Source organism: Gasterosteus aculeatus, chromosome 9, assembly GCF_964276395.1.
Source record: "Gasterosteus aculeatus chromosome 9, fGasAcu3.hap1.1, whole genome shotgun sequence".
NCBI classification, from domain to species: domain Eukaryota; kingdom Metazoa; phylum Chordata; class Actinopteri; order Perciformes; family Gasterosteidae; genus Gasterosteus; species Gasterosteus aculeatus.
In genome coordinates this window covers 3,854,233-3,868,579 of record NC_135696.1, presented here as the reverse complement: position 1 = coordinate 3,868,579, position 14,347 = coordinate 3,854,233, and the positions used below count along the sequence as shown (strand labels likewise).

At 40.3% G+C, this 14,347-nt stretch overlaps 1 protein-coding gene across 1 annotated transcript in view; it reads right to left on the bottom strand.

Annotated features, from left to right (window-relative positions):
- The window catches only part of tenm3 (teneurin transmembrane protein 3), a 414,027-nt gene that overhangs the window by 321,228 nt on the left and 78,452 nt on the right, over positions 1 to 14,347 (bottom strand). The window contains exon 3 of the mRNA XM_078080162.1: positions 2,133 to 2,187. The gene's annotated coding sequence lies outside the window, so the exon portion shown is untranslated. The remainder of the gene's footprint in view (positions 1 to 2,132; positions 2,188 to 14,347) is intronic.

Here is a 14,347-nt window from a genome sequence, read left to right as displayed (position 1 = left end):
GGACATTGAGCAACACATGTCAGGAGGTGAGGTTGTAGAATGACTGCTTTGGAGTTCTTAGCATGAAGTGTAACTGCAGGCTCTGCCGCAGCAGACAGGCACATGCAAATGTTTCAGACCTCGGGGCCTTTTTGTGTATGTGTGTGTGTATGTTCAAAGTGTCAGTGGCTGAGATTGCAGGGTGCCGGCGGACCATTGACGCATGTCCAAACCACGGCCACTGTCTCTCGTCTCAAAGACACACACACATACACACACACACACAGGCACACGCACACTGGTCTCTGACACATCCCGGAGGCCGATCAGTCCATTGTACAGGCTCTCCAGTGAGCCATAGCTTTTACATATATTAAAATGAGCCTTGGGTGGAGAGCTGCTGCCCCTGAAGACTTTCTACTGTGAGTCCACAGTACACACACACCCACACACACACACACACTCACAGAGGCACTGAGGACACACACAGACAGGACCAGCAGTGTTCTGTATGTGTGAAGACAGGAGTGTAGAGAAAGCAGCAGACCATATCTGAGGCAACATTGGTCTCTTCCACTTTTTTAGTTAAAACTTTTCTACTTTGTGGGGTTCTTTGACTTTGTTCACCTCTGAGGTACAAATTTAAACTGTGCCTGGACCCAGACTCAGAGCAAACATTATTACCTTTATCACATGAGCAAACTTCTAAGACCAGTCCAGCAGGAAGGGAAGTGTAAGGTCTGAAGTGATGTTTGTCTCTTCCTGTTTGAAGCCGTAACCAAAGTTGGAACTGCCCAAATACTTGAATGATGCCTTAAGGCATACCTCCTTTAAAACACAAACTATTTTTGAAGAACAAAAATGAAACATTTGAATATTGAGAAACAAACTATATACAAAAAATATTATTCGTGATTTAATTAATTATCATACTTTATTCATTCACCATAATAATGATTTAAAAAAAAAAGTAACTTAGTAAATTCTCACTTGGTATTGAGGTCATTCTATCCCCTCATATTATACACCATACTGTTTATGTAAATATCACAAGGTTACCTTAGAGGCATAACATATTGACAATTGTATTGTAACATTTTCAATTGTTACACTTCCAACCTTCAATGCTTTCAGTACGCAGCTGGGAAGATACAAACTTGTGACGTTGGTCAACAGGCAGAAAGTTAAACAAATGTAGGAAGTGAAGTTTCCAAAAATCAACAACTGCATTTTTATTCAACACAACAAACTAAAATTGAACATTGTTCTCCCCGCCATAAATGAACATAATTTCTCTTTTCACTGAAAAGAACAACTGAGGGTGAAACGTTTCGACATATCGACGTTTCTGCCACTGCAGAAACACTTGCAGAACTGAATATGGAATGTCAGCTAGCATTCCCTTTATTTGTTTTTGGCTAGAGCACATTTGCAGTTAAAGCCAAAATGAGTGTGTTGAACGGACCACTCAAAGCTCTCCCGTTCATACACTGATGACAGGACGCTCGACATGCTGTCACTTGCCCATCCGGACTAACTAACATGAAAACCATTCACACACCGCACTCACAATTACAGAAGCAATACAGGATCAACTGTCTTAATCGACATGGTCGAGAAGCGCCAATCCTCTGGAAAGAAGATGACCCTGCTCCGCACTGAGCCACAAATTGTGCTTCCAGTTTGTCATACCAAAGAAAAAAATGTCATCAACCACAGAGGAAAATTCAAAAAAGTCTCCCTCCAGCTACCAGTAAAGCACAATGCAGCATTTTATTAGGATGAAATAAATGTATACGTACACAATGTATTTATCCCTCAGACTTTACACATGTTATTGCACCAGATTGACACAACAACAGGGCCAGTAAAGAGACGGGCCCCTAAAATCTTTTCATGCCAATTATAGCTCCAGTCCGTCATTGAAAGATTTAAGGCGGAAAACACAGTAAATTGGTGACTGGCAGTTTACACAGTTCAATACTACTTAAGTGTTTATGTTTTCAGGAATTGTGTTCTGTCATGTATTTTGTGTTTAGAATCAGAATCAGCCAATAAAGCCGATTCTGATTCTGATTCTGAGAAGCAGATGTCAGATGTTACTTTAACCGGACTTCATATCTCAAGAGTTTTCAAGAAAAAAGAGCACTTACCAGAAATCCCTGTGTCCTGGATGATTCCTTGAATTCTTCTATTTCATCAGACGTTCTGAAAGTGGAAGGGCAGACATTTAAAAGGAGCATTGGCAAACGATTTACTAAGAAAAAAGAACATATGTGCTTTGATTATTCCAAAGTGCAGAGCGGATTGTGATTTGAAATGGAGCCTGGAAGGTTTTCACAATGAATTGCATCACTGAATGCACACAACAAATGAACGATCATAAACCTACACAAGAGGACACAAGTATTTCCCAATAATATGTGTTAGAGAAACAAAGAGGTAATGGATGATACAGAGGACAACTTAAACCCACAGAGAAGAAAAGCTCTAAATGCAAGAATTCCTTAAAAGCGCATTGTCTTTACTGGCAGAAGTTTGACGCAGTTGTTGGCCAGCACAAACAGAAATGTAGCCTGGAGATCCATCTCAGATCTGGCTCAGAAAACCTTAATTAAAAGCCAGAGATTTCACTCCAAGACAAATAAAAAAAAAGGTTTTGCATTATAAATTAGCAATTACAATCTGGCACAAACAAGTATGGCTGTTCAAACTAAAGACCAGCCTTTCTGAGGGAAAGGTCAAATTCACCACACTACTGCTCTCTGTTTAACCAAAGTATTCACATTCCCAAATTGTGTCAGTTACTTTACTGTTTTTTTATACAATTCCAGTTTAGACAGCACGGTGACAATGAGCACTCTATTGAGTTAATAGTCCAGATGATGGTGTGCACACACAACTCTAGTAAAGTAAACTAGCACACTCTGGCATAAAAAAAAAAATGTTTCTTACAAAAAATCTTGTTGCCTGGGAGACTATGTTCAGTTTTCTAAAGGCAGGGTGGATACATACAGTCTGTTTAAAAAACTCTACCGGAAATGTTATCCCTAAAAGCTTTAATAATTGATCGGTGAAGTCCATTGTGTTTAAGAAAAGATGAGATGCGCCATCCTACACTAAATTTGTAAATATGCAAAAGATGACGTCATTCTTTGGAATATGTTGTGTGGGCGTCTTGGTGGTGACAGGTTTATGTTATAAAGAAGCACAATCAAACACTCACACAATGCATGTTAGCGTATTATGCAAATGTTCGGCGCTTGGCGACGCATAAATCTTTTTTTTACGACGAGTGGCGTTAGAAATCTACTGAGCATGGTACTCATACTTTGCGGTCCCACTGTCCACCTTGCCTCTCCTTCGCTTCCTTCGCTCGCTCTCATTGAACTCTACATTTCCTTTCCATAGTGAGGAAAGTACGAGTAACCAAAATGCAACAGAATGAACTAGAGTGCAAAAGAATGCAGCATATTATTATTAATCTGTTTTTTCTTTTTTTTAAGTGGATTGGATAGCAGTACACATTTATTTAGCTTTTACAATGCTGTAATTATGGTGTTTTACAGGACTACGATACATCTCACAGGCAGAACAATAGAATTCCATGGTTGTACCAGTCCATGTCGATGTGTCCTTGGGCCAGACAGTTAAGGCCCATCTGAGCCGTTGGTGTATGATCAGCTGTGAATGTTTAGATAGTCCTGACGGTAAGGGGGCACTTTGCTTGGTAGCCCCACCCATCAGTGTATCAATGCGTGTGAATATAATAAATATTGACATGTAGTGTTAAAACGCTTTAAGTCGTTGAAAGAGAAGAAAAAGTACAACTACGTTCCAATATTTATAGCAGAGTTTAAAATAAAAACAGAACAGAAAAATATAATATAAGATGAAGCTGGGGATAGAGATCTGCCATAGAAATGGTATTAACTCTTCATTTGTCAATGAACACTCCTGCATTCCTCTCAAGGCTCATTGACTGCTGTCTTGCTATACTAGTATGTCATTTAATGTGCACCTGTTCAATGTTCATGGGGTAATGACAGCTCTACCATTTGGATGGCGATTTTAAAAATCCCACAGCTGCTTATTTCTGACAGCCATAGCACATCGACAATGTAAAACGGTGAAGTGTTCACACATGGATTGGACATGGACAGTTAGGTCAAGGAAACATCCTGCAAAATATGTTGAAAAGACATGGATTCATCACCTCATCATGTTATTACATGTTACATTTCTAACAGTCATGTTTAATCAAAGCAACATTAGTTGGTTTTTGGCCACTAAGGGGAGGCAGAACTCCTGAACAAGCTGGAACATACACCTCTCCAGGCCCTACTCTTTAAATGTGGATTAACTAATTCAGGCTAACATGCTGTCATTAGGTTACCGTATTTTCCGCACTATACGGCGCACCGGATTATAAGGCGCACCTTCAATGAATGACCTATTTTTGAACATTCTTCATATATAGGGCGCACCGGATTATAAGGTGCATAACATACTGCAGTCAAACGTTTGACGTCGGGGGGGATGTGGGGAGGTGGAGACTGTGCTTTCGCAGCACCGGAACACCTGTGCAGCAATAGCTTACACACGCTTTAAATCTTTGGCTGTTCTCCAGCCACGCCGCCTGCCAAGGGCCGTTTTTTAGAATAACTTATTTTCCCTGTTCCCCGTTGGTTTGGTGGAGACGGTGCTTTTAGGGTCCGATCGATGCTGCGAGGTTCATAGCACAATAGCGCCATTATTAAAACGAAGAATATTTACGAGAGAACGGATCAGATTGAAGAGCTTTTGTCTGAAGAAATGCGTAAATATGACCTCATTGGCGGACTATAAGGACGCACGGATGGCCTCTGATTCATGGAGGAAGATCTCCGCAAACGTTGGTTTGCCGGTCGAGGGGAACAAAGTTCTGGAGGAAAATACGGGACAAATGTGTCCTTGATGAAAAGCAGCAGTGTCGATGCACGGGGCAATAAAAAGTCTATGATAAATACATAAACCAACCAACGACTTCCACACACAAAGACGTGACTCTCTAGGTCGTCTTCAACAAAACACGTTACTCCACCTGTTGTTCTGGAGGTGCATTGCTCTGCAACACACAACTTTTAGACGCAGACGCAAGCATGCGCCAGCCTTTAGAACAACTTATTTTCCCCGTTAAGATGGTTCAGCTACTGTAATGAAAAGGGCACCGTCTAACTATATATTAGTACGCCTCAGCTTGCTATCGAGCTGACAAGGTTAAATTGTCAATAACTGCCCAAGAGCTTGCAGCCTCTTCCTGCACATCTGTGGAAGGGTACAAACAAGCAAAAATCAAGCACAAATTACAGTATGCGGCATTAATCAAAATTATGGTCTCAGTCTGCCACTGTGCTTGAATGAAATCCTATAATGGCGGTCGCTTTTTTATTTTTTTATGAACACCACCAGTAAGCGGGGCCTAAGAGCTGTCTAGAATCTTTCTTCTTTACTTTTGACTCTGATAGTGAATTTCTTCCTCTGAGCAGCACAATGACCCTGTTGAGACCCCGTTGCTTTACACTACATGGACAAATTAATCCATATTGGAGTCCAATTAAATACTTTGCTAATACGTGTCATCATGGGGATATGTGATATGTTGATATTAGATAATAAACGCTCAAAATGGATGCCCTTAACAGTAGGACAGCCTTGCTGCTGTGATTGCCCGGTTTAATTTAACATGAAATGTAGTTTTAACGCCAATTTGCTTTGGGGTTTGGAGGTTCTTCACCTCTGTTTTGGAAAAAGGAAGTGTAAGTGGTGACTTTTGGGGAAGAGAAAGTCACCCCTCAATGTCGGCACGAATGTGTAAATAGCAGGGGAGCAAAAAAGTGTCCCTGCCCTGACCCGGGAGAGACTGACAGCATGTGAGAGAGAGAGGGAGAGAAAGAAAGAGAGAGACACGGAGAGGTAGAGAGAGAGAGAGAGAGAGAGAGAGAGAGAGAGAGAGAGAGAGAGAGAGAGAGAGAGAGAATTTGTGTGTGAGTGTGACAGATAGAGTGACGGGGACAGCGAAGCAGCAGCGTCCCCAGTGATTGTGGTTTCTTGTCGAGTAACGTATTCAGTCCTGACAGACACTGAAGGCTGAATAAGGATTTACTGTACTGGGCCGTTACAGACACATTTCAAATGAACTGTTTAGTTGTCTTTGGCTGACTAACGTATTTAATTTATAGAATTTATTATCCATCATTTCTGATAAATAGATTATGTTAATACTTCAACCAACTTACTTTATATGAAGGTAATGATCAGTCTAACTCAGAGGATATCAGTCTCTAACCATTCTTCTTAAACCAAGCCCATGGAAAAAACAATAGGACCAAGATTGAAGAAAGATTTTAAACTTAAATTCCTACAGGTCATTAGCAATGCAGCATTTACATAATCCAGTTTGATCATATACTAGGATCATATGTTACCTTAGCTACTTAGCCATCCTGTCATTTCTGCCATGCTACCAAGAAACACTGGTCACACAACATAATCTGAAATAAGTTTACATTTATTTGACAATGCTAATAGACTTTCCGAAGCTGTGAAAACAGTGTTGAAGCATTAAGTTATTAAATCTTACTCATTACTACTTGTCAGGACAACTCTGTATCCCTTAAATATAATATAGGCAATTTCAAAAACAGTATGAATCTATTACACAGGGTCCATGATGTAAAGACAGAATTCATTTTTTAAGAGAAATTAAAAAATAACCGTTTGTTTTTTTTACTGAAAATGTTCATAATTATGTCTTCAAAATGAGCTGATGTAACGCACACAAAATGTATGGTCCTATTTTGGTTAATTATTTTCGTATTAATATTTTATACAGCTTTCTTTGATTTTTGTGAGGAATTATAGCACAGCGTGAGAAGCGTTTTTCTACCTAGTGCATCACTGGGGTTTGGTCTCGCTACCCTGCAATTTTATGCACGCAGGCAGCATCCATTCGTAGCCAATGAATATGTATATATTACACAGATATAAATTTGCGACCGTCACCGAGCGATTGTGAAGATTTTTTTGCGATCAATTAGTTTAATATTACTGTTGTAATATAATACGACAGTCAAGTGCTAGATGCTAATAGCTTAGCCATACATTCGCCAGTGTATTTTAATGTTTGTTTATAATCAGTAAAATCAACTCTTTATGTATTCCAAGTTGTTCAATACTAGAAATGAAACTAGATTAAATGTAAATGAAAGCTGTATAAAAGTCTTAACCTTGCTTTGTTTTGGAGCAGCATTTCTTATCAGAGATGAATTGTGGTGTTCTAGTGTTGCCTCAGAGAAAGAGGGGACAGGGTTCAATTCCCGGGCCAGATGGGCCTTTTGTGTACAGTTTACATATTCTCCATGCGTGGGTTCTCCCCTTGTCGCCGGATTCCTCCCAAAGTCTAAAACATGCATCTTGGGTTAATCAAAAACTCTAAGTTGCCTGTAAGTGTGGATGTGGGAGTGTCAGTCCTGATAGTCTGGTGACCTGTTCCAGTTTCACACCATCTCCACCCAATGTCAGCTGGGATTGGCTCCAGCCTCCCCCCGCAAAGTTGTGTAGGATAGACAGTTCAATGCAACGGATGGATGTGTTTTCATAGAACCTTCATCAACTGATTTAACTGTAACATGAGAGGAAAAAAATCTTCTGTTGTCTCCCAATAAAAAATGAATTATTTCAAGAGGTCAAAGCATGTCATATTGAGTTCTTGATGAATAAGCTTGAAATTTTGAGTTCACAATATCTAAAAAACATTACAAGAAAAAAAAGACATTTTTACTTGAAATTTTATGAATTGAGGACAATAGAGAGCTGCTGTGCTGTGTTTCTTTGGTTATTGATAAGATTAGACAGCTACGATCTGAACTTAGTTTAGTATTAAAACTTTCCCATTCAGGATAGGTTAACAATCCTATAACACATACCTGCAATGCATCATTGAGCAATGATTTAAGGCCAACCCCAAAATCCTAAACACTAACAGTAAAAGAAAGATTAAAGGTTTAACTTCACTCGTCAGTATCATGTAGTTCACAGTCTTTCCATTTGTTTTCACAATTCTAAGTTTTAATCTAGTAGGTGTTAGTGAGATCAATTCATTATTGGATTTGGTGTTTTCTTGGCAATTAGACCAGAATTCCCCTTCAATACAGAAGCTTACCTTATTCACCAGCTTTTCTCCAAACGTAGTTCATGGCATTGTTATACCTGCGTCAATTCATGTTACTCTTATTGATTCATTTGTTGCTTTTGTTCACACAAGGTTTATGTTCTCTCCATTTTTCCTTCCACAGTACAAAGACCTGCAGGTGAGTTTGAAAACACTGTTCCGCCCTGTGGTGGACTGCTGATATTGTATTGGATCCACACTTCCTCATACCTCATGCATGCTGGAATCAACCTATCATCATACCTTATGATATGCTACAACCAGTTTTTTTCAGTTCAGTTTTTCGTGCATATGGCCTATTCAAAATAAAATTTTATTTAGTTTAGGCTACAAGACCATTTACTGTTTTATATATGTAATATATATACACACACTTTTTTTGCAAGAACACAAATAGTACTAGCCTTCAATATCATTGAAATATCTATATCTAGGTATTTGATAAAAAATATTGGGATATTTGCGTTTCTTGAACAGCTATGATTATTACGTTTAAAGATTTACAGAAATAGTTAAGAGAGAGTGAAATGCATCACATATGAAATAGGAACAGCAGCTGGTCTGTGCTTCTCTTCTTCTTCCCATCTCTGCAGCCATCCCCAAATCCATCCATACCCCTAAATAAAGAGGTTAACATGACTGGGTCTGGATTCTAAATGTGATTACTGAAGTGATTCTTTAGCCCATCCAACCACTAATGTGACAGGCAGCCATTTACCGCTAGAGTTCCAAACGCCCCCCCTCACACACACACACATACACAACACCCTCATGCAGACATACACGCGCCGTCCTGCGATACACACAAAAAACGAACACACACTAACAAACTCCCCAGACGCTCATAAAATTAGATGGACAGAGATGAGAGGAGGGACGGGTAAAAGGTGGTGGAGACGGTGGAGGTAGAGGAGGAGGGGACAGGGACAACCGGCGAGGGAGGAATTTGATTGTTATTGCTTCCTCTGGGTCTGTGCAAGTGTGCGTGTGAGTTTGGGTGGTCAGGAGAGAAAGACAAAGCAAGAGCGAGAGGTAACAACGATTTAAAATGATGCGAAGAGATGTGCGTAAAGAGATGGAGAGACCGACAAAGTGAGATCAACAACAATACCCTCATAAACTATTGGTCAGATGGATGCACCATTCAACCCGGCTAACCTTACAGGAGAGCCAAAAGAAAACTGATTATTATTATTATTATGTTATATCAATTCATTAAGGCATGGTTTTATTATGAGTTCATAATGTTATGAGGGGAGTTTCTGTGAGGTAAAACTTTATAAAACTATAAACTAAAAATAACTGACTAAAAGTCGTCAATATTGGCAGAAAAAAAACAGATTTTGTTTTAATTAGATTTCAATTCAATATAATGAATTTTCAAAAATAAATACAAAATTGATAGTTTACCAGGAGAAAGAACAGTTTCTTTGTATGATGGATATTGTTGAATTCTGAAACCATGTGATTGTACATAGTACGGAGGGTAGGGGTATGTCTCATTGTTTTCTTTTTAATTACTCAAATAAACATATATTTGAAACGAAAAAACCTCTAACCAACCTCTGGTCAATATGTTACGCACAAACTATGGTTAAAATCAGAGGCAGACCGTGATTTAGTGTAACTTTGTACATTTATTAGGTGTACTTCACTTCAGAATATGCCTTTCTACTCCTCTTGATATATTTGAACGATGAACTTACTCTTTGCTTTAAACATTGATACTTCACATATAACAAATGAAATATGATACATTGTGATGGACTAAACTAACTAATTATGTCTAATAGATGTGCTCCACTTTATTACTGTTGCCTTGCAGAAAAAGGCTTTTCCTTGGGGTGTTTCCACAGTCCAAACCGTGTAGGGCAGGCTAACAGGGGACCCGACGCCAGCTGTCATAAGCTCCAAACATCTGTGCGCTCTGTTGATGATGGACAGATTAATATGTCTAATGTCATAGATAAAATCTAAAAAGAGGACATTCGTTGAATTACTTCCACTTTCTTTTGATTTGCTAATCTTTACTGTTATCTATGACATAGAATGTTTCCATTAAATAACACTTATAGAAACTCTTTTTCTGGCCCACAGTTTCTTAATAACGTAAGACTGTCACTGGAAATAGCCACATAACTTGCCATTCAAAATGAAAAACTGATTATTTTTAGGTTATTAGTGGGATGTTCAAAAAATAATTCTGAAAAGATTTATTTGAGAATCGAGAAATTACAATTCAATAAAATATTTTTGGGATTTGATCTGCAAAAATATGTTATTGAAAACACTGCTGAATTCATCAATTATCAATTATATGAATACAAATTAATATTAGTAGTATTATAAAATATTACAATAAAACTGTTGAGTGTCCTTTCCAGGAACTTTCCTGTAACACACAATATATCTTTTAGGAAGAAATTAGTAAACAATGGGACCCTGAGAATAAAGTAATTATACACTGATTTAGCAACATGTGTACAACAGTTGAATTAATCTTTCATCACTGGTAACAAAAGGATTAATAAAAGAAAGCAGGGGAGAATGAAAAACACACTTTGCAATATGTGTGCAATAAACTATAGCCACACAACAACTTCTGTGGTTCAATCAAACTGTGAGTTATTTTATTGGCTCTGGCATTATGAAAGCTTGTGTTCTGTTTAACAATAATTGGCATTGGAGAAACACAAGGTACACCAAGCGCTGCAATCTGCTGTGAGACAAAAGAAAGAGTCGTATATGCCTTGTCTGGCTCTCCCTCGCTCTCTCCCCTTCTAGACAAATGTGACACTCGGGACTCCCCTTTTCCACTCTCCCTTGATGGATAGCACACACACACACACACACACACACACACACACACACACTCTGATGTTTTGCCAAAGGCTTGGTGTGTGTGTCTGTGCGTGCAGTGGGGTGGGGGGGTGGTTGAGGGCTAACGATTACGGGAATTGTCATTCCACGATCATTCGTCTGCATTTGTAAACCATCAACGTCAAAGGCTCACACATGCACACGCACACACACTGACACACACATACACACACACACATATCTAGAAACACATACACAGATGTGGCTACAAGGGTTATTGTGGTGTGGGTGTGTGTATGCGCTTCTGCCATTTTCCTCATCTAATCTCCAAAACTCACATTAAGAACAGATCATGTATCACTGGTCTCTCTGTCAGTGGCGGGGTGTGTGTGTGCGTGTGTGTGTGTGTGTGTGTGTGTGTGCGCACAGGGACAGTCTTCCACTCGCCACTGACAATGATGGGTTGTAAATGCAGACATTTTCCAGTAAGAGATTGATAAAACACAGGTCATAAAATAAAACAAACTAAAAGAAAAATATCTTTTCACATGAAATTAGCTACACGTACAAAAAAGGGCCAAATCAATTAAATATAAAAACAAGAGCTGTCAAATATGAACTTCATGTCATATTTTGTTTTTCTTCTGAAGACTAAATCTCGTGAATTAACGAGTAATCACTTCTGAAAGCGTGTATTTTAGACACTGTTGTTTAATCGTGTTTTTTTTAAACACAAAACTACACACATTTGATCATCTTCGAGGCAGAATTCCACCGGGTGGAACATGTTGAACAAGCGACTCCTGCTGTCCTTGTGCACCTGGGCTCTCAACTTTTCCAAACAACTGTCTTTGAGGGACACAGTGGTGGTCCTCTGCAGGGTAGATGTTGACATGTAAGTAGCCTAGCAGCTACCAACATCTTCCGTTTGCAACTCTCCTTCTGTTTGACACGTGGAGGAATTCCTCTGCTCACTTCTTCTGTTTGCTTTACTTCCCATGTAAACAGCTCTCTTCAGCTCATCTTCAATTATTGTCTCGGTTTCTCCGATCTAACTAACTGCAGCACGCGGCGGTTTCTGGGGTCAGCGGTCGGGGGGCATTAGATAAGATGGCTGGTAGATAGATAGATGGTAGATAGAGGGGAATTTGGGGCGGGGGCATCTCTTAAGGGGAGGGGGGTGGGGCCCGAGTTGAAAGGGAGGGGGAAGGAATGGGGAAATTTTGATAAGATGGCTGGAGGGGAAGAAACATGGTTAGAAAGGAGGAATCGAGGGAGGGGAGGACATCTGTGAGTGGTAGCACAAGGCAGGGTTAGAAAGGAGGTTGAAAGGGGCGGCTCATGTAAGGGAGGGGGTGCAAGGGAGGTTCCAAAATGTCCTCTGTAAGACCTGAATACCTTCAGATCCTGTCAGACTGCACTAATCAGCTAATACGGAACAGCTGTGAGGCACAGACAGTGATAGACTGCAGCGCGTGTCTGAGTAACCACGGTAATGGCACACCTGCCATCTAACGAGCTACTCAAAGGGCAGAGAGAGACAGCGATTTACATAGAATCGATGGATCTTGCTGGTGCCGTGGAACAACACAGAGACACTCTAGACCCAGTTATGAAGACAGACTTTATATCCCCTTTCAAATAAGAAACACCAGACCCAATCTACTCTGATTACTGTTTTTACCTTCCACAATAAAAGCCCATGAGGTATACACTGACTAATTGTTTATGAGAAGGAACTCAAATTCAGTGATCTTTTTGCAGAAAGGAAACTTACTGAAACCGCTTACAGCAGCTTAGGCTCTACAGTTCACCTAAGACACACTGCCAGACGCTGCTCAGGCATTAAACATCAACACATTTCATAAATTTTTCTCGAACATCTGCTCTGCCATTACAATATTCTCATTAGCTGTCTGATAAAAACACTTTTTCTTCAGGTGGTTTATGACAAAAAAGTGCAGAGACACGAGAAATATGTTCAATTTATTAACACAGGGATGGGCAACTGGCGGCCCTGGTGTCTTTGCAGAATACAACCAAGGGCACGGATGTATTCAACGCTGTTAATAGTGTTAATTAATTTTTAAAAAGTTAATAGTGCGCCGCTCATGGTGGCTTGGACAAACTATCGGTTGTTGTTACGGATGGCGCACCAGCGATGCAGGGGAGACGCACCGGATTCGCAGGGCTTCTTCAACAAAGCGGAGTGAACTGCCCTTTACTGCACCGTATCATACACCAGGTGAGTGAGTAGTCCTATTGATTTTGGGACTTTGAGTGACATGCAGGACAAACATAGGGACATTTAAACGGTTACTTTATTTATTCCTACAGGAGGCCCTCTGCGCCAAGACACTGAACTTTAGCCATGTTATGGACTTGGTGACTAAAGTAACAAATCTCATCCGAGGAGGGAACAGATCCCTCAGTCACAGGAGATTTATAGCCTTTTTGGACGAAGTGGACGCCACATATGGGGATTTACAAATGCACACCGAGGTCCGTTGGATGAGTCGGGGGAAGTGTTCTGATTTTTTCGCTGCACTCCCAAATTCCAGTGTTTTTGGAAGACAGCGTTCGTGGTGATATGAGTGCTTTCTGCAGCAAACTCCAAGACACGGCGTTTCTGTGCGACATGGCATTCCTTACTCACATTACTGCACACCTCAATGACCTGAACACAAAGTTGCAGGGGAGAGACCAAACTGTGTGTGACCTGTGTGCACAAATCAACGCATTTCAGCGCAAATTTGACCTGTTCAAAGAGGGATTTTCATCCCATCTTCCGAATTTGACACACTTTCCTGCTTGTGAGAAGATGCAAAAAAGTGTCCCAGAGTGCGAAGGCTTACTTCACAGATATAAGACCGCTATTGAGAAACTGCAGGAGCAGTTCAAGCATCGTTTCCAAGATTTTCACGCAATCCAGCCACAGATAGCACTCTTCGTGGACCCCCTCTCCGCTGCTGTCAGCGAGCAAACTTCTGAATTGCAGCTTGAACTTTGCGACCTGTAGTCTGATCCGTTTTTTCAGGCGAGGCACAATGAGAAGGGAATTTTGTTTTGGAGTCTGCTGCCTGAATGCTGCTTCCCAATCCTCCAAGATTTTGCTCTCTCAATGACCAGCATGTTTGGGAGCACATTTGTGAGAGCAGTTTTTCGACAATGAAGCACATCAAGTCAAAACAACAGGCTCACGGATGACACTCTTTTTTATCTGATGCGAATTGGATGCACAAAGATTGACATTGATATCCACTCTATTGTGTGCCAGCAGGCAAAGCCACAAGTTTCTCATTAAAGGAGAACCAGTCATGCTAGGGGTGAGGTAGA